Source organism: Equus quagga, unplaced genomic scaffold (assembly GCF_021613505.1).
Source record: "Equus quagga isolate Etosha38 unplaced genomic scaffold, UCLA_HA_Equagga_1.0 203_RagTag, whole genome shotgun sequence".
In the NCBI taxonomy this organism is placed as follows: Eukaryota; Metazoa; Chordata; class Mammalia; order Perissodactyla; family Equidae; genus Equus; species Equus quagga.
Window position 1 is genome coordinate 208,672 of NW_025798627.1, and position 19,142 is coordinate 227,813.

General features: G+C 43.4%; 1 protein-coding gene across 7 annotated transcripts in view; it reads right to left on the reverse strand.

The window, feature by feature from the left end:
• The window catches only part of LOC124233484 (SPATS2-like protein), a 165,566-nt gene that overhangs the window by 109,527 nt on the left and 36,897 nt on the right, over window positions 1-19,142 (reverse strand). For 2 of the 7 annotated variants that reach the window (XM_046650612.1, XM_046650610.1), the window contains exon 3: window positions 13,856-13,993. The exons of the other annotated variants lie outside the window; for them this stretch is intronic. The gene's annotated coding sequence lies outside the window, so the exon portion shown is untranslated. The remainder of the gene's footprint in view (window positions 1-13,855; window positions 13,994-19,142) is intronic. 7 annotated transcript variants of the gene reach the window in all.

Here is a 19,142-nt window from a genome sequence, read left to right on the forward strand (position 1 = left end):
GACTTGAACGTATGTCTTCCATTCTCTACTCAATCAAGAAAATTTCACTGAGCACTTCCTATATACGCAGACTAGTGCCAAGTACTAGGTAGAGGAGTAGTGAATGAACCATGGACCCTGGCCTCAGAGAACTTTGATTCTGGTGAGGGCTACCAGACAAGCAGACAGGACACAAGTGGACACCAGCTATTATAGGGGAAGTACAAGGTTATACTAGAACACTTGGACTTGGGGAGTGGGGTAGCAAAGCACCAAGATCAAGAGGTCAAGGAAAGCTTCCAGACGGATGTGAGATCTAAGCTGGGCCCTGAATTAGCCACATGAACGGGGGAAGAAAGGGGAAGAAGATGGTCTCAGCAGAGGGACCCACATACACCAAAGCCCAGATGCAAGAGATTCAGGCCTGACTGGGGTGTTCAGTACCCCTAGAACCGAATAAAGAGAGGAAAAAAGAGGAATCGAGAGAGAGAGAGAGAGAGAGGCCTGTGACTCAGGTAATGGAACCTCAACTTTATCCTGAGCATAGCAAGGTGTCCCTAAAGGGTCACAGGCAAGGAGTGAAACGGCCAGATACATATTCCAGAAAGAACGTGGGGGCAGCACAGGGATCAGACGGTGGGTGTGGAGGACAAGAGAAGTCTGTGAGCCCTTGATATTAGAAAGAGGACGTTCTGGTCCTTAGAAAGAAAGAAATGCCCTAATGATAAAGACGTCAGCTTTCTTTTGATCCATCATCCGTATTAAAACTCTGTTAGCCTGAGTACATCCCTATAGAGTCTGAGCACCTCTGAACTCACAGAAAAAGTCCGGTGTATGGACCTTGACAACTGAAAATCCAGGCTTGGAAACATGGCCTCAACTGAAAAGTCCTGCCTAGGCCACGAGCCAGCAGCATCCCTGACAGGAGTCACACTGCCGCCCCAGCCAAACCGGTATAGCTGCCACCCTCCCTGAGCCCCAGGGTCCCCATCTGCAAGTGGGGGTAATACTATCTATTTATCTACTTCCTAGTGATATTGGGAGGAAACTCCCCCTTCCTCAGCAGAAAATGAGAGTATTAATATCTATTTCACAGCGTTGCTGTGAGGATTAAAGATAACACGTGTAAACACAGAGTTTTAGCACTTCGGTTGTAGGAATACAATTCTGTCGGTTTCTTTTCCTGTGATAACGCAAAAGCTGTTCTCTGTGAAAATAACCAACTCGACAAAGAGAGAAAAACCTGTGGCCCTCACTTCATTTACACCAGGCTCTACCCAACTGACGTAATGAAGCGAGTCAGTGAATGCTCCACTGCGAAGAGTCTCACTTTCAGCGGGAACTTAGTCATAAAAAACAAGAATGAAAACACACACACAAACTTTCCTTAAGTTAAGAAAAGAAAACAATACACCCAAGGTCACTCTTCCCAGCCCAGTCAGGCTCCAGCTTGGAATAACTCTTTCTCTAGAATGGCAGCCCCACCCGGGGCTCCCCCTCCCTCACTGGGGTGCTTGGCAGCTGGCCCCTCTCTCCTCTGGGCTACTGCTGGGAATTTCCCGCCCCCACCTCTCCACAGACCCACTCAGGCCTCAGGCTTTTCTTCAGATGGGGCAGAGTGGGGCAGAGAATAAAAGGACACAGCTCTGGGGAAGGACCTGAGAGCTGGCGGGACACGGCAGGCACTGAAAGGAACTTCCCACAGTCTCCCACAGTCGAAATAGAAAATCAATACAGGATGAATCTGAGGAGAAATCTACAAAGTCCCCTTAAAGTGACAGGCCCAGAGTAAAACTTGATGCCGTCTCTGACGTGATCAAAGACAGAAGTCTATCAGCAACCTAAACATGGGAAGAGTCAACTCAGATGCAAGCCTTGCCATCTGAACACTGGCAAGGCCAGGACACGTCACTCTGCCCCCTGTGCTGTGTGCTTCTCACAGATGATTTTATTTAATGCTTACAACAAACCTGGGATAAGGATCACTCTGTTCTTCTCATTGAACAGGAAGGAAACTGAGTGTATTAGTTTTCTACTGCTCTATAACAACTTAGCACAAAGTTAGTGGCTTCAAAGAACACAACTTTATCATCTCACAGTTCTGTGTGGCAGGAGTCCAACACGGATCTCACTGGGCTAAAATCAAGGTGTCGGCAGGGCTGCATTCCTCCCAGAAGCTCCAGAGGAGGATCTGTCTCCTCACCTTTTCCAGATTCTGGAGTCTATCCACACGCCATAGCTGGTCTTCCCCTCCCTCCATCTTCAGAGCCAGCACTGTAGCATCTCTCTGACCCTCCTCCATAGTCACATCTCCCTCTCACTCTGACTTCAGCCATAATATCTGATTTTTTTCACTCCCCAAGAACCAATTTTCAACTTGGGGGCTACATGGCCCCTGTTGAGAATGCACGATCTATTCAGAGGGGAATAACAATACCGAAGGAGAACCTGTTAGTATCGATCTTCCACCCAAAGCTCCTCGATTTCCCTTCCTCTGCTGCATACGTAGCAGCCAAACAGTGAACTGACTCGAGGCTTCAGCTTTGGCCACTGAAATTGGAGCAGGGAGGGTGCACCTTGAGAACTCAACAAATGAGAGTTTTCATCATTATATTATTTCTACAATAGACAAGAGAAATGTTAAATTTGTATATTGAATAAAGGATCACCTGAGAAACAAATTTTAAGTGCAATTTTTAACAGCTCCTGTATACTTAAATTAATCCAATACTTAGGTAGAGCCATATGTTTATTTTTTGTTCCTGAGGTTAGAATAATGGATGTCCCTGATCTAATTCTGCCTTGGTTTTTATTACTTTTCTCAGCAACAAAAGCCAGGAACAAAATCAGATTTTGCTTCTAGCAGTTTAAATAGATAAAAATCAGCGTGACTGTCAAAATCCAGGTGGGTCTTGTCAGGTTGGGATGAAAACCAGGGTGACATTTGAAAACGGCGACTGGACGCTAACAGGAAAGCGGCTGGCTAATCAAGTCAACAAACCTGACATGTGAGTCCTACACGGAGTATGAACAGCACTGTAATCAGCCAAGGGTCTTTTTATGGTTATTTTCCTAGAACATTCTTAAAGTGATGGGGATCTTCCCATGGGGTGGTAGCAGTAGTACAATTTTTTTTAATTTAAATTTTTCATTTACTAGTATTTAAAGTTTTATTTTTATCATTATAGGCCTCAAATATACATTACTGCCCCCTTCAGGGAGGTGTAGCAATACCTCAGACTAACAGGATGATCTGGATCAAGGGGCGACAGGGCAGCATGGCTTCTGGAAGTAGTGAGAAATCACAGTAACGGGGCAAAGTCGTGATCTTGGTTTTATACTCAACCTATTTAGCCTGGAAACTTCACCTAGAAAGTCTATTTTAACTCAGTTGTACAGTAGTGAAAGGCCTTCTTGGAGTTAAGCTTCAGCCTCTTTTCTAGTAGCAGGAGAGGTGGACGTCATTGCTGAGCCCCAGGCCTGCGATCCACAAGGTGGCAACGCCAAGCTCATCCAGTAAGCTTCTATCATAGAACAAGACTTTCTCCTTCTCTACATCTTTTCTACACTGCTTACATAGCAAGCGTAGCTGGACTCATGGTCAAAACCTGCCTCTCAGGCTGGCTCTCCCGAGCCAGTGGCAGAGCTAACTGCTGTTCCCCAAATCCATTCTTTCTTTCTTCCTTTAGTAATAGAACTTTGAGGTCCTTCCTGGGTGCATGATCACCAGCTAAAGGCCGTGGTTTACAGGTTCCCTTGCAGCCCACTCAGTATGTTCCAGTAGCTAAGTCTGGCCAACGGAGTATGAATGGAAGTGACATGCACCACTTCTTGGTTGTACCCGTAAAAAGAAGGGGTGTGCTTTCCGCTTCCTCTCTTCCTCTTCTTGCCAGTTAATGTGTGACGAGTTCTTGAAATGGAAGCCATGAAGAGAGAGGGCTGAGCAAGAAGATGGGAAGACGGCTCTCCGTCACCGTGGAGCTTCCACAGCAGCCTGCACATTTAGACTGTTCACAAGGGAAAAATTAACTTTTACGTTTTTAAGCTACTGTTGTCTGGCTTTTATCACAGCAGCCAAATCGGTCTCCTACCTAGTATTTAGTGTAAAAATTTCCTGCACTGACCTTCCTGAAATCTCCAGGATCCACCTCTTTGGATTAAGAAGGTTTCAGTATCCTAAAGACCTATGTATAAATGTCCTAATACCCCAGAGAAATCAGAACGGGCACGTAAAGAGCTGACTTTGAATCAGCAATATAGTTTTTTTTTTTAAACTCAATACTTGGGATACACATATGGAAGCACATAGAAACCATCTTATAATCCTTTTATTTAGTTTCTGCTCCTAAAGTGGGATGCAGATAATTGGAAAAGGATGCAAAGAGGTACCACAGAGAGGGTTCTAGGTAAACAAAAATAGGTGTATGATGGCATAGGATTGGCTTGTTCAGTCATAAATCTAGTGCTCAACTTAATATCACTGTATCAGACAAGGGATGGTAATGATCCCTGCCACTACAGAAAGGAAATCATTTTAAACTGAAGCAAGAAAGCCTTGACAGTTTGGAGAAAAGTGTTCTCTGAGCTTACGGTTAAGCACTTTAATTAGCTATTGAGGGAGGTTGTGAAATCTCTTTCTCTGTTAAATATCTCTGATATTTAAAAACTGGATAGGTTTTAATCTCCCAGGATGTCATGCTAGAGTTCTGCCCTATGAGGGCAGGCTGGAAGGAGTAAGGGTGGGCTGGATGACCTCAACGACGCCCCTCACTCAGGGACCAGACATGCTTCCAACATATCTTTGTCTCTTTCTCTCTCCCCCACTCTTTCCAGAATGACACTAAATCATTTTCTTACAAGCAATGAGAAGCAATAAGTTTTTATTTCTCATGATCACATGCCTTGACCCAGGTCTTCTGTTCAACAATGTGCCAGAGGCTGCAAAATTCAATGGTAGGTAGGAACAGTGTGTGTGTGTGTGTGTGTGAGAGAGAGAGACAGAGACAGAGAGAGATGTGGGGAATGGGGGAGAGACCCAGAAAAAGAGTTTCACACTGTACCCAGATGAGATGGACAGCCACACCATTCTTTTCAAAGACACACTCACACATACACACTGCCCTATTCTATCACAGGGTTGGGAAATCAGATACTGGACTCTGGGGCAGGGCCATATAATGGCATCAGGCCCCGGGCCTCAGTACAGACACATCTCAGACCTTCAAGTACACAATTCAAAATTCTGTCAACAGGTTTTACGTGTTTGGCTTATTCTCTTGGTAAAAGATAAAGGAGTGCTCTTTTTTAGGGAGATCCATTTGAAACAACAGAAAATCTTATTCATTAGGGCGTGATAAAACCAGAAATAACAATGGCCTATTTATTAGGAGGGACCCCACATTAAGGGAATACTGCTGATCTCTCTCCACCTGTCCTGTGCTTTCCCATCCTGCCGGAGGAAGTGGCTTATCTCCTAGGTGCATTTCCAAGAATAACCTGGGCTTGCCCCCTCATCCCCGCCCTCTCCCCGTCGCCTAGGACTCTCCTGCCTTCTCACCGCTCCTGCTTAGGCAGTGAGCCTGAGGTGCAGGCCCCACTGTGGGTGGGAGGAGCGAGGCAGCAAAGGGCTGTGTTTCCCACTCTGTCTGTGACTGGGTCTGCTTAACGCGGGGTGAAGTATTAGCAAGCCGTCCAGGCCCTGATCTAAAGCCACATTTCCCAGCGAGCTTTTATCAGAAATAAAGCTGACATTTTGCTCTCCTCTTGCCTGACGACTGTCTCTCTCAACACTGCCTGGTACCCTGTAGGGGATTAGTAAATAGTGCTTGAATGAGAGAATGAACGGACTTGAGTGAGCCAGCTCGCTGACCCCCTAAAATCCCAACGAAATTGTTCTGTATTTGAGGCTCTCTATATTTTTTGATAATTCACTCCATTAGTAAAAATGCTCACACATGGGCCCACCATATATGTATATTATTTATTTTTATATATTAAACATGTACCTTTGCACTAATATATTATATACTTTAAAAAATACTCTAAAATAGAAATTTGAAAGGATATGAAAAAGTGTAAATGTAAGTTCCAATATATTCTTCCTGCACTCCAGTGGATTGTTTTGAGCACTCGTCTCTGTAGCCTGCTAGTTTAGACTTTATGTGCTGTAGACGTACAGAAGAGAAGGATCTGGAGGTCTGGAGCAGTCCAGACAGACTCAGGCAGAACAGCAGGGACCTTGTTTCACACAGCCTTGCGCTCCATACCATGCACTGTAAGGTGACTTTCAATTTAATGGCAGATGCTAGTAAGTATGTGGTGAATTGAATTGGAAGGAGAAGGTGAGAACTGAGCCAATGGAGATGAACGGGTGTTTATCGCGCTAGTAGAAAAAAAGGAGGGGTATTCCAAGTGAGGCTGATCTTGGAATACCTTATTCCAAGAACAGACATCACAGAAATGGGATAGGGGTTGGCCTTCCTCACACACTGACTTCAGCACCAGCATATTATAGAGTAACGGGAAAGAAAGTCAGGTATTGGAGGAGAGAGAGAAGAGAGACGGTGGCAGTTTACCCTGGGCCATGAAATCTAGGCAGAGCTATCTGGATCTGATTTGCTGGAGAACAAAATATGGAACGCTAAATGTTTTTAAGATGTAAACATCATCATATCAATGTTTTACGAAGATTAGACTGGGATTACGATGCATATTGGATGGAACAATATTTGGATTTGGTTAGAGTGGCTCTGAACAGTCTGGAGTGAGACCACGAGAGTCTGACTAGAGTGATGAAGGTGGCAATGGAGAAGAAAGGATGAAACTGAAAGTCTATGAGAAGGAATGTGATCAAGCCTTGGTAACCAGTAAGACAGGGAGAAAGAAAGAGAAGAAACCAAATATGCCTAGAGATGATCCCACCATTTGGAAAATCAACTTCAATTGATTTCTTAAAATTTCCCTCTATCCTGATTTGCTATGGTGAGTAACCCCAGTGTGAGTTGATGTTCCTTTGCTCCTATTTAAAAGCTTGGGGCTCACCCTATAACCTCAAAGTAAAATTCTTAAACGTGAACATGGACTAAATCTTCCTGAGTCCAAGGTATTACTTACTAAGTTTGCTGGAAAATAGTTTAGAAATGGCACTCTGCCTTGGAAAAAAAAGGAAACATCATGTTTGTGTATAAGGAGTTGACAACTACTGGTTTTCTGCATGTAGGTAAACAATCTAGTCAACCACAAGATGAAGACTAGTAATAAGTTCATGAGCTTTTCAGCCACATTTTTCCTATATGTGAACTCTATGTATTATAAGCTATGGAGTTTAGCTCTGGAGTAATTTAGCTAGCTGTGTAATAAAAAAGATAGGATAGAGGTGTAGGTCATAGCAATGCTGGAAGAAAAAGAAATCCAAGCATTTTCATCAAATAGCTATAATTCTGTGGACAGGTTATATAATGTGCCCATGTCTATGCAGTTCATTTTTTGAAAGCTGTGTGCTATATCCTTCAATGACTTATTCTGGAAATGGTCTCCTAAGATGGTAAGAAATGACCAAAATTACATAAACCCCACTTTCCAAATAGAGTTCTGCAGAGAATACAGCTGCCATCTGGCCTTCTGGCTAACTTCACTTCTTTCCTTTCAGGCAGACATTATTTAATCCAGACCACACAGTTTGTTCATCTAGTTGGTTCATGAAAATTTCAGAACATGAATCTGTAGCAGAAATGTTTGGCAAGTGACAGAACATTAGCTGCTTGACATGAGGGCAGCTTCCTCGTCTCAGTGGCTAAGCAAGTCTCTCCCAGGCTCTGTGTGCTTGGATGCTTCAGCTCTGAAGTCAAACTGATTATCCTTGTCATCTCTCAAAGATGAAGTCTGCAGCAGACTTGGAGACAAGATGCTCCTCCACGTTCACTGATGCTCTAAAATTAACTACAGAGATTTCGGAACTCAGTGCTGGTTCACGGTTAACATTATGATGGTCTGCTTGGATGGAAATGGATCTCAACCAAGTTGCTGTGCTAGTCATTTCATGGGAAAGGGGAATAACGTTTCCTTCTTCTCATTCTATAAAATACAACCCTGTGCTTTAAAATTTAGCCAGGGTGTATTAAAGTATGGGAAGAGTAATTTGATCTGGTTTGGCTTTTCAAATCCTGCTTAAACTAAGAAAAGAGGCATTTAATAACAAAAACCACAGCACTTACATAGTGGCTTTGCCCCCTTTCCAGCTTTGTCAAAAGGTAGAAATTGCTGGTCTGTGTAACCGCCCACCCGTCTCCAAAGAAAGGGTGAGGGTGAGCTGTGTGTTAGAGGCAGCCCACCCGGCCCTGCTCAGATGGGGACAAGTCCTGTCACGTCACTCTGGGTTTGGCTTCACCCCTCAGTGGTCTCACTTAGCCCACAGTGCTGAAGACAGCGGCAGAGCCCAAAGCCTCATTCTATAGATACTGCCAATGAAGCAATTGTCAGTAACAGCAGTGGCCTGCCCCAGTGAGGTAGATTAGAAGGGTGAACACGTGTCCAAAAAAACCTGGCCATAAAATAAAAGTGATTGGAACAACACTCGACATTTGTGGAGAATGTTGGAGGATGATGTTATGGTTTTCAAGAAAATACTCAGGTAGAACTTTACCATTTTAATCACGAACAAGATTCTGGCAAATAATAATTCCATGATCCTTAAGGCTTTATTAGATATTTACCAAGTTGTTTTCAAATTTTCATTTCCTATTAAATCTAACTTATAAGTTTGTCATTCTTTTGCATAATTCCATTCCCTTCACCATTTCTTATTCAGAGCATGACATCATGGAGCCAGAGAATGGAAACTGTTTCTATACTTTGGGAGGAAAAAAAAGCAATGTTTGTGATAACCCAATTTTTTTCCCTCTTTCTAAGCTAAACACTTATAATTCTTAACACATGTTTTTTCTTGGAAGCATTTTTACTTCTGGCTTTATGTAAAATGTGAGAATTTTCTCTCTCAGAAAATGGCACTACTTCCTCTCTTACGATGTTCCCATTGTATGTTCATTGCCAGTGAGACAATCTGTTTAGAGTCATCATTATTATTACTATAAATAGAACTGTATAACGCACTTTTATCTCATTTTCAGTGTCAGAATTGTGACATTTAGGCCCTGATCAGAAAGGTTATCACATGAAAATATCTAACGAACGTGGCTTTCTGGTATGGAATTCAAATACACTTTGTGGATACAAACAATAGCCATTTGCCAAGAGTGGACCAACTGACTATAAGTAATTCAAACCACAGATGTAAATATACTATTAGTATCGGGATTAGGCCTATAAGTGGAAATATAATTCATTAATTTTATTAATTATTTAATCAACCATTACATAGATATTTCTCAGTGAAGTCATAAAATCTTAACATTCAGGTTTTTAAGTGTGTTTTATGGGCACACACAGTACTCTCAATCTCTAAAGCTTATGAAATAAAACCCAGACATCTAATTTTCACCTCCTAGGTAGAAAGATCTTATAAAACAGCAGAATATCAAGGTCAGAGATGGCTTGAGATTCTCTGCATTATATTGTTTGCTAATCACCTGCAAATGTGTTTGCTTCACTGCTTAAAAAGGCAGAGATGTGAGCATGTGTGTGTACACACAAAAACACATCCATGTATAAAAATATTCACGCATACAATGGAATACGGACTGCAAGGAGAACTCGATTCAGAATTTAAATCTGCAGTTTCGAGTCTTGCTTCCATCAGCTCAAATATTTCACTTCTCTGAGTCCCAGTTTCACCATTTGTAAAGAAGTTGTGAAGAACAAATGTGTATGTGTGGAAACCTTTTGTAAACAGTGAGAGATAAAGCACTAAACATACATGAGGCTCTGTGTTTAAAGCTTGTTTTCCTCAGCTCTCTCACAGACATCCAGATCTTTAAAAAAAGGATACCTGTAAGTCCAGATGAATAAAAGGGAATGTAGTTAAAAGGAATCACGCCACATTAGAGAACATATTGGCAAGTCCACCTGGTCCTGCCCAGGAGCTATCTCTGGGGTCAGGCTCACCATGCCTGTTTGCACAAGGCTGCTTCTTCCACTTTATAAACCAGTTTTTCCAGAAGAGCCAAGTTTTTCCACAGGCAGTTTCCATAGCAGTGCTGAAATGGCGCTGGCACTGAGGGGACGGGCGGGAGGGGCGGAGAGGGCAAAGAGGAGAAATGAAAGGGATCCTGAAAAGGGAGAGATGGAGGAAGGGCAGCCTTTTATGTCCGCTGGAAACTTGTTTGTTGAGTACTTGTAAGTCAGGGATTGTACGAAGAGCAAACCATACTTTACTACAATTTTTTGAAAAGTCATTCACAGCTGACATTTCCTAAATGTCATGTTTAGCTATGAAACACAACCCTGGCAAGGCGTCAAAGGTACCGCCTTTGTTGCTAAAATCTGGTTTGTTCGGTCACAGCAAATAACTAACAAACTCATGGCTATTTTCTCTTAAATTGAAAAGCATTTTCTCCTGTATCCCAGAAAGCACTTTAAAATACATCTATGGACAGTTAAAAGCTCTTTGTATTTTCTACAAACTACCCCCCAAAATGAGAAGAAAGGACATTAACAAGAATCCTTGGCAGTAACTAGCCTCCCACATTGGAGGGGGTAGTTACGATAGAGATGGCCAAGCGCAACTCTACTAGGGCCAGTGAAACTGGACGAGACCTATGGCTCCACTGGCAGGGCCAACAGGTTCTCAGGGCACAAAGAGGAAGAACAGCAACATGCTTTCCTACTAAGAACAAAGAGCCTTCACAAAAAGGCACGATCTTGGCCAATGCATCTTTTCCTCTTCGGGATAAAAGAGAGGGTCTGAGCTAATGATTCACACTGTTAAAATTATGGACATAGGCAAATAATTACTCATGGTTATCTAAGCTTAGGTTTGCTCCAACATGCCTTCCTGAAGTGACTGCTCTCAAAAACAAACTCACTCGGCCAATGTTTAACTTCGCTAAGCCTGCACCGACATCGAGAGGGTACATTTCCAATGGACTCAGCCATGCAAAATGTGGACTGGACGTCTTTACTGAAGGCTCACTTTGATATTTGTGGAATGTTCTCTTCTCACTGAGGAGAAGACCAGAGTTCAGCCAAGAAAATGTAAAAGCTGTAGTTTCCCACAATAGTGTGGCATGTTTCTGTTTTAGACCATAGCATAGCGCTTGTAAAAGTCACTGCTTCAATAAGAGTTAATTATGTGTTTATCTCTCAAGAACAATGTGTCTGAGCGGCAAACACCTTCAGAATTATTTTTTTAGGGATAATCTAAACTAAGTCAGATTTCTTTGTAAGAGGGGACCTGGAAAGACAAAAGGTATTTAGACTTAAGGTCTGAAAATTTGGGGTCTCGCAGCCATTGGGGGTGGGGGTGGTGAAGGGTAGCAAGAGGGTGAGACAATCAGAGGACCACATCCACGCACTCTGGTTTTCTGCTTTATGGGTAGTGGCTTCTTTTGAAAAATGAAAGGCTCATTTTCTTAAGAGGCAGTGGGGAATAGCTAGGCAGATGTGTGTGGGTTGGTTCTGGCCCTTGATGAGCAGACAGGAATGATTCTGCCTTTACGTTTCACCAAATATATCCGTGGAAACACACACAAGGGACCTCCAGTTGAGTTGCACAATCAAGATCCCAAATTTCAATGCAGTGATCATGCTGTTTTAGGAAAGTTTAAACAGGGCCAAATTTTCATGAGCAGCACTGTTCTCAGATGTGGATACCAAATTACATGGACTTTTACATCCCATCTCCTTTGCACCCCTAGGTTGAAAAGTCTGAAATCGAGGTACTTTGAAAGATGTTTCTGCGTCTTGATCAAGGAGGTACCTGATACAGGCCAGGTGTAATTCTTACGGCAAAGCAGAGGTTAGGACCAAACCGTCCCCTTCCTCTGAACAAGAAGCTTCCAAGCCTTTTAAAGGCTCTCCCCGTCATGTGCAACATGTAGAGACGCTCTTGTCAAAGCAGCTTCATTTTTTGACAGCTAAAATTGGAATGTGGCTTTGAGCACACACTGCAAAGCGTACTGAGCGGCTGTGTGTGTGTGTGTGTCAATGTGGGTGTTCCTCCTCCCCCGCCTCTTCCGTTTTCTTCCTCCTAGAAGCAGGTTTTGTGCTGTTAATCCTCTTGGAATGTAGCTCTTATCACCACCTAGAGGAATGCATTACCCTGCACCCTTACTGCTCCCCAGACCCAGGAGACTAAAGAACAAGAGAGCAGTTACCGGGGAGCTGGCCCTGCATTCAGGTGTGCTGGCACCGAGTTACGCGTACCCAATTCCTCATATAATCAAAAGGGAAGGGGAGAAATTTATCACGCTCCCCTCTCCAAGGGAGTGGGAGGAGCACAGGCTGAGGCCCCGCCACTAAATCCAGCTATTCTAAAGCAAGGGTTTAAAGAAAAAAAGCGGCAGGTTTGCAAGAGAATTCTGTAGCTACGTCTGCACCAAGCCAGAGCAAGTGATCAATACAGTGGGGGAGAAACGAGTTAAACCAGTTATTTGGGACAATGCTTAAGAGAGAGAGAGAGAAACAGTGTTTGCCTGTATTTTTTAACTTCTGCTGGTTACACAGTGACTTCAAAACCAAAATGTTTTGTACTTTTTTTTCATATAGAGCTTGCAACGCATTTTACGTCTTTAAGTGTATGCCCTTTTCTATCGTCCCTAAATCATCAGTTTTGCTCATGCAAGAAAACAAATTCAGAATACAAATGCAGCACACACCTCTTTTGGTTGTAAACCATGCGGTGTCACATCGTCTATGCATTAACAAGAAGTAAGAGGTGGGACACAAAAAGGCACCAGCCTCTGGTTCATTCTTCAAGCACATAAACATGAAACTTAGATGGACACTGAAACGGGAAACTACCCAAACCAGAGAGGCAGCCAAACAGACTGGAGAAGAGGCAGGATAACATTCTTAGAATCCATTAAAAGACAACAGAGAGCAACCATCAACTGAACAATACTGAACTAGACCCACCCTCCTTGAGAACTAGGTCAAGGGGCAGGGATTTATAACCAAACTTCTCAGATATTTCTAGAATCCAGTGCTTCCTGAGTGAAGTCCACAGAAGCACCTGACACTAAAGTCTACATTATTGTTAACTCTGTTTTCACAGGGCTGAACTGTAGTTGTATTAAAGTAAAAACTCAATTTACAATCTCTCACTGGAGAGACAGGTGGAGAGGGCAGGAGTGAATACAAAAATTTTAATGCCTCATCCTTCAGTTCAGGGCTATAGAAATCAGTCATCAATTCTGAATACAATATTAGCGAACCCCTTTGGTAACAATTATGCACGTCAGAACACCAGGAATAATGTAGTACTAACGAAAATACGTCAGGTGCTGGAGAGAACTTACTGACAGGCTAATACATTTATTTTTTTTAACGGAAAATTTTAGTCTTTGGCAAAATAAAATATGTGCCATTCATTTAATTTTAATTTCTCAGGATTTGAAAAGCATCTTGCCTTCAAATGGTTTTACTGCAAACATGTTGCCGTAGTCACAAAATCCTCTACCATACATTGAGTTTATCCACCTGACAAACATTTATTCCTCTGCCTTCCGGGTATGTACACACTAGGAGAAGAGCTTTCTGTCGCTGGTTAGTGCATCTGAAAACACAAACACTGAGAGGGATGTTCGGCACTTCCTCCGGCGAGGGCTCAGCCACAGAGGAAATATACAAACCCGCCTCCCCGACAGAGTTCTCATTGATTTCCATCCATCAATTTCATAAAGGTGCATTCCTTTTCAAAACATTTTCATAAACATGATTGTGAACCACGCTGTGAGGTTAATTTTTGGTGATAACACAACACCTGAGAAGATTTGTTTTTCGGAAGGTTCCTGGCAGTGACTGAACATATGGCGTGGTCTTTGCTGCGGGTAACGCGTCACATGAGAACTGAGATTTCCTTAATCCATCCTCTGCTTGCCGAAGGCCAAGGTCCTCAACACTGCAAAAACAAATTACCTGCACTCAGCCCTGGTCAGTCACTATCCATTGGGCTTTAGGTCCACATTAGAACCTTGTATTAAGAGAGATGAAATTCTGGACAATATACCAAAAAAAAAAAAAGGCTATTAACGTTCTGGGGCAGGGGAGGTAGTTAAACAGTTGTGCTGACCTCTGCTTCCTTCTAAAACCCACTAGAATGGTGAGAAAGAAATAAAAAAGGCCTAAGCCCCAAAGGACAACAAATGGGAGAGGAGACAAAAATGGCTGAGACATGACACAACAATTCTGCAAGATGGAAAGCAAAGGGCGGGGTGGGAGGGGGAATCAGAGGCAGCTGAGACTAAGAGCCCACAGACAGGAATGCAAAGGAGAAGCCAGCCAGCTGGCCCCCCAAAGAACCCCAGCAAGGTTCTGGAGGGTGACAGATCCACTCCACTCAGAGCGGCCAGGCAACCATCCCTCCCCAGCCCTGTGGGACATGGGTGGTTTATTCTCCAGAAAAACTGAACCCAAGAGACTGGAGACTTCAGGCATTATGGAGGGCAGTCTGAGGCACCAGGCTGAAACCTAGGGCTTAGGAGGAAGTCTGGACACTAACAGCGAGGCCTCCAGCCCTTCTCCCACTCAACAGTTAGGACCGTGGCTCCTCTTAGACCCTCCAGGCAGGAGATGCGGATTCTGTTCACGGGAAATTGAGTGGCCACAATAGGAAGACCTGTAGATGCTGACATTTGGGGAGGGGGTAAGGTGGCTTCTAACAAACTGAATTTGCTGAAAGAATGAATTCCTGTCCTTCAGTGGTTGGATGAGACTGTCAATAAACAGGAGACCAGAAGGAGAGGTTCAAAGGATAACCGGTAGAGTCTAGGGGCTGTAGTCGTTGCTGCCCTGACTTGGGCATCAGGAACTTAGAGTTTAGGGCCTGCCTGTGTCACTGACTCTTCACGTGGCCTTTGAGTTGCTTTTCCTTTCTGGGCTTCAGTTTCCTCATTTGTAAAAGGGAGGGTTACAGTCCTAGGGCCCTGTTATTCTGAGATGCTCACGCTTTCCGCAGGTCTAAAACGACAGACAGACAGAACGCCAGGGTCTTTGACGTGGCGCCATTTGCATCTGAGGCCTCCCTGACTTCTCAGGCTCCTTGCTGCTCCCACAGCAGGTGGCTGACGTTCTTAGATGTGATGCAATGACACTATCCTTCCAAAAAGGCTGTTTTCAGCAAACTTGCACCCAAAGTACAAGACGAGACCCTAAGGCACCCACAATACACCCGTTATCAACTCTCCATTTTTCCACATAACAAAGTAAAAGCATTGTAAGGTGGAGCCAAGCCAAACTCAACTTCTTCACTGTCATACTTTTTTTTTTTTGCTTAATGAAACTTAGGAGAAAAGAAAAGAGTGAATACTCAACACTCCTCCCTCTTTTCAAAGGTCAACTCTGAAAACCGGATAATAATATTTACCAAACAGGATAGGTCTGAGGCACTGGGCTAGAAGCTCTGCATGCCTTTTCTCATTAGGTTCTCATTTAGGCCCATTTTACAGAGGAGGAAATTGAGGCTCCAGGAGTTTGGTGATCTGCTGGTACATGCGGAGGGGCCATGTCAGATCCATGTCCCACTCTGACTGCAGAGTCCGCACTCTCATTCCTACCAGAGACGTCTCCAGCCCAGAGAGCCAGTCCCCCAGCCACTGCAGGAAAGCGTTCTGCAGTCCACTCTCCAGTGACGCTTTCTGTGGCTTCAAACGACTGACATGATCGGCCCTTCTGCTGAAAAGCTAGGAGGCATTCTGAAAAATCAATACTGGCTTCTGCAAGAAGCAGCCTTGCCCAAAGCTAATTGAAAGCCATCTGAACATTTTCAGAACTGTGGCCATAATCATCTGTCTTGCTGCATTCCACGTCCCAACATGCAACTGCAGTAAATCACTTCAAAATCACTTCTACATGGTCACTCATACAAAACAGAAGGCCATGGTGTTTTTTGTCATTGCCCTGTAGGTCCTCCATCTAAACTCAGAGCACTGGTATTATGGTTGCATAATAGGCAGCTTGCTGACATTACTACTTTAAAGTACCACTTCTTCAGAGTTTATCTCAAGCCATTTTAAATTCCGTTCAGCTCTAACTTGCTAAACAACTTTATGTTCAGAAACGATGTCCTCTGCTGCACCAACAAGCTATATTGGAAAGTACAGTTGTTTGGGTTTAAAAAGCATATTGGAAAACTTTGATTCTACCATTTAGAGGGCCATATTTAGGGTGGCAATGAGAAGGGGAAGTTATAGGAAGTTATATGGCTTATTGCAATATATTAATCTAGAAAACTAAAAGATATATATTTTGATATCTAATCTGGACTAATGGTGTGGACTTGAGACTTCAATTTCATTTACCATAAATGAATCCAATGACCAAATCATTGTTCAATATAGCTTTGCGAAACCAAATGATCAGTTTACCCCATCTCTAGAGACGATAATAACTCAAAGAAGAAACTGGCAAACCGGGTAGGGTGGATATTTTGCTCTGATTCAGTGTCTATCCACTCCCACTTCTCCTGGCCACAGAAGCTCTATTTCGCTTTAGAGGACCCAGTGAAGCTACCTCCAGAATGCGTCTTGGGATGGGGAAGACGCAGGTTGAACCCATCAGTACATCATTCCGTGTGTCTCAGTTATGAGTTCAAGTCAGCCCAAAATGGGTAATCAGGTCAAGGAGAAGCAAACCTGGGGCTTTGTTTGAGCTACTAGGAAATTAGCCTTTCTCTTTGCTAGGCGTGAATGAAGAGGGTGATGGGACTGAACCTGCCTCAGGCATCTTGTAAACGTGTGGAGCTCAGAAAGGAGCCAACCAGAGGAACACAGAAGCAGAGTCAAGAAACACACAGCCCAGTCAACTCCTGCTGAAACCGTTTCCTGAAAGTCCCATCAAAAGATGCCTCTGGTGACCTCCCCTAACTGCAAGGGAGACTGGGAACGCAGTCTTTGGCTGGGCACATTGCCCTTGAATAAAATCAGAGTGTGTTACAAGGAAGGAGGAAAGAACGAGTATTGGGTGGCAACTAGTAGTCTCTTCTGTGCCTGTCTGGGTTGGTTTTCTGTGCTTACGACAGAAAACAGATATCCCATATATGTAAAGGAGGTATTACATATTTCAGGGTTATAAATTAGAGATCAAGTTAAAACACACAAGCACTTCATTTGTAAAATCTTTCATTAGGGTAACCTGATTTTTCTTTTATAGTAGATTCATTTGAAATTATTACTCAATTTAAAAATACGGTATCTACAACTAAAAGTGCAGGCTTGGCAGGGCCGGCCTGGTGGCGTAGTGGTTAAGTTTGAGCACTCCACTTCAGCTGCCCGGGCTTCACAGGTTCGGATCCCAGGCACAGACCTATACACTGCTCATCAAGCCACGCTGTGGTGGTGGCCCACATACAAAATAGAGGAAGACTGGCACAGACATTAGCTCAGGGACAATCTTCCTTAAGCAAAAGGAGGAAGATTGGCAGTCAATCTTCCTCACTCTACCCGCTCCCCCCCCAAAAAAAAGCAGGCTCAGCAAGCATGTGCAGCAGCCCAATTTTGCATATTCAATGTAGATACTGAGAAAAATGTTGCTAAAAATGTTAAATATCCTAATTTCTTCTTAAATTATAGGGAAAAATCATACTACATATTTATGAGTTCACTGCTTCTAGGCAGGAATTTTTCTGTTTTCTGTTTCAAATTTTGCTTTAGACTTCTATAGGTTAGGTTAGAAATAACAAATGTAGGAATCTTTGAATTGACATTTAGTTCTCAGGGGATAGCTTTAAAGACTGCAGAATAATGGAAGTAGCTGCTTTTAAGAATTTTTTCACCAGTCTCAAAGATACATCATAGATTAGAGGATAGACAGAATGCTAACACAAGATTCTCTCTGAAATTATGTAGTGTGGCATGAGAAGAGGAAGATAAACAAGAAAACAACAATTGACTGGACCAAGAGAGATAACAGGTAAGGGAGACACTGGGCTGGATTGCTAACAGATGCTCCGCCTTCGGTCTTGGGAGATGTAGGCAACAATAAATGACCTTTGCAGATCATATTCATATAATTTCAGAGCTGGAAGGAGGCTTGAAAACCAGTGAATTCAACCCTCTCACTTTACAGAGGAGAAAAACTTAACCCTAAAATGAATGGGTCACCTCTCTAACGCTCCACAAGTCCATGGCAGAGCCAGGATCAAAACACCGCTTCCTAACTCATGGCTCCAAACTCTTTCCACTAACGTCCATTTCAGAAGTTACAGAGTTAGGAAGTCGGTCTGCCAGAGGTGTACTGCAACTTACCTCTAGGTTTACTGTGAACTTGTTCTGAATTCTATTTTTAAAGGTAGGAGAAAATTGATTGCAATACCATGATATCTGCCAAGAGTGAATAATGAGGTAAAATATACAACATCTCACCTCACTGAACTGACCCAGGCCCAGGGGGTGTGGACAGACAGAGGCCTGCATGATGCCAAAGCAACAGGCTGACAGGTTGTCAGCATTTAATGGCTGGTGGGAATTTTATTTTCTAATGGAAGGGAATTCTTGGTCACTGTCTGTATCAGCTGATTCTCACCTGCTGCCGAAGCTCCCCTGAAACTCTGAGCAGTTCTCAATAGGCGCTCCCCAAAAGTTCGAAACTAGAGTAATCGGGCCGGCCCCCTGGCTGAGTGGTTAAGTTCGCGCGCTCCACTTCAGTGGCCCAGGGTTTCGCTGGTTCGGATCCTGGGCGCAGACATGGCACCACTCATCAGGCCACACTGAGGTGGCGTCCCACATGCCACAACTAGAAGGACCCACAACTAAAATATACAACTACGTACTAGGGGGACTTGGGGAGAAAAAGCAGAAAAAAAAAAAGATTGGCAACAGTTGTTAGCTCAGGTGCCAATATTACACACAAAAAAAACTAGAGTAATCAACAAATGATGGAAAAACGAGATCATCTGAAGGCCTCTCTTCAGTGTAGCAGAATACAGAATCAAGGTTAATCTTGCAGACCGGGTCAGTCTGAGTGTACTGCAAATAATAAGATGAATCCTTGTTACTAATCTACTTTCATCACTTGGCAGCTGGCAAATATGAGAAATGCAGGAAGGCCCCCCA